We start from the raw sequence: 2,216 nt of genomic DNA, 5'->3' as shown, positions 1-2,216 counted from the left end.
GAACTGACTTTTACTAAAAATTATTTTATTTAAAATTGACTTTTACTTTAAAAATAAACAAAAAGTAAAGGCAAATTTGGAAATCATAATTATAAACCTCAACTAAAGGGCCTTTTCAAGAAATACTATATGAAGACCATAATATGTGTAAAGGGACAATGAAAATTAGTAAACATTTTCTTAACAAGATATCACGATGGTCAAAGTTATATACTCTCTCAAGGGTTGCTCATAACTACCAATAGTCCCTATCCAATCCTTATCCTACTCTACCTCTCTAGTTGTTAACATTAAAAGATCTCCTTGCCTTCTGTAATATTAATCTCTCCCATTTCTCTTCCTACCTTCCAAGTACGCCTTCTCAATCTTTGCTGAAGCCTCTTTTTCCCTGAAACCATCCTTATCTGCTGCCAGGTAATTTCATCCATTCCAGTACAAGCTTCAAGTATCACTTAATGCTAATAACTCTCAAATCTATGTCTCCAGTTCTTCTTTTCTCTAAGCTTCAGATCTGTATTTCCAACTGTCAACCAAAATGTCCATTAAGATGTTCCCCAGGTAATACAAGTTTAATTTGCTTGAAATCAAAGTCATCCTTTCCCCTTCTAACCCCTCCTCTCAAAACTGAATGCTTCTCACTGTGTTCCTTATCTCAGTTAATGACAGCCACAGAAATAAACAAGACCATTTTTAACTCTCCCTCTTTTCACACTCCCTCTATTCCCTTGGTCCCTAAATTCTATTTGAAACCTCAACTGCATTTCCACTGCCACTTCCCTATTCATCTCATTTGATAACAGTCTCCTCTTCCATCACTGTGCCTCTAATTTCTCTCTATTCTAAATCACCTACTTCCTATTGCCTAAAACAGTAATTTCCAAACTATAAACTCAATGCATACAGATTACATATATAAAGTATAATATACAATATATGTATGTATGCATGTATATACACACAGTTATATATAGTTACATATATTCTCAAAAGGTTCAAAACCAATGTCTCCAAATTCCTTAGCTTTTGGAATTTGGAATGGTTTCTAGGGTTCATCACAGCTTGGTTTCAATTTATACTCCCAACTTAACCTTCTATCACCCTCCTCCTTAGTAATTTATATACTCCAGCAGACACATCACAAACATACGATTCACTTGTCTCCTCTGCTTCTGCCAATCCCTAACATCTTGAAACTGTTCTTCCTTTTCCTACCCTGGTAGTCTCTGTTAATCCCCTACCAAACAAAATTAGCTGTTCTCCCTTCAATGCCCCATGTACTTTGCTCATACACCCAGCACAGGCCCTAATATAATATACTAGTATGAGACTACAAGTTTGTCTCTCTGACAGCATGGGTGCAACTTGAGTCTTATTCATCTTAAAATCTTAAAAGTCTCATCCTTTTTATGTCACATGGAAGTGTGTGGTACATGTTTAATTGAACTGAAGATGAAGCCTGAGGGGTGATCCATAATTAAGGGTTTGCTAGCAACAGGAGAGTGTGCATGTAAGTAAAGAAGTAGTCAGAAGGAGAAAGACATCTAAAAAAATACAACACTGTTAAAATATCTATTACTTGACTTTCAACAAGTTGAATAAGCAATCAAGAGAGTCAAATGTGACACAGAGGCAGATGAGAATAAAAACTAAGAAAATGACTTTTGTTGAGAGAGAACAAGTATTTGGTATGTATATAGCTGACAAAAGTTAACATATCTAACAAATAAGAATGCTTTAGAATAAACGAAAGTTAGTAGCTCCAACCAAAAGAAAAATGGGCAAAGTAACTCCAACCAAAAAAAAATGAAAAATTCACAGAAGAAAAATGTAAAGATCAACAAACATATGAAAAATTCCTCAAGTTTCCTAAAAATCAGAAAAGGACAAGTTAAAATAACATTATTTTTTTGCCTATCATATTGGCAAATTTTTTTTCAATGATAATATCCAAGAATGGCCAGGGTGTGGTGAAATGGCTGTGCCCATACCATCCCTGGGGAAATGAAAATTAGTACAATATTTCTGGGGGCCAATGTGGAAATATATAGAGGAAATCATAAAAATATTCATACCCTTTGACACAATTTTCACTTCCAGGAATTTATCCTAAGGAAAAAGAGACATGCAAAAATTTATGCAAAAGGATATTTGTTCATAGTAACACCATTTGGAATATCAAAAATTCGGAAACATAAATGTTCACCAACAAGGGAATG

General features: G+C 34.4%; 1 protein-coding gene across 3 annotated transcripts in view; it reads right to left on the bottom strand.

Moving 5' to 3' along the window:
* The window catches only part of RASA2 (RAS p21 protein activator 2), a 131,775-nt gene that overhangs the window by 87,478 nt on the left and 42,081 nt on the right, over window positions 1-2,216 (bottom strand). The gene's annotated exons all lie outside the window — the stretch shown is intronic.

Source organism: Propithecus coquereli, unplaced genomic scaffold (genome assembly GCF_000956105.1).
Source record: "Propithecus coquereli isolate 6110/MARCELLA unplaced genomic scaffold, Pcoq_1.0 Scaffold268, whole genome shotgun sequence".
Classification (NCBI taxonomy): Eukaryota; Metazoa; Chordata; class Mammalia; order Primates; family Indriidae; genus Propithecus; species Propithecus coquereli.
The sequence above is the reverse complement of the archived record's forward strand: the minus strand, read 5'-3'. Positions and strand labels throughout refer to the sequence as shown.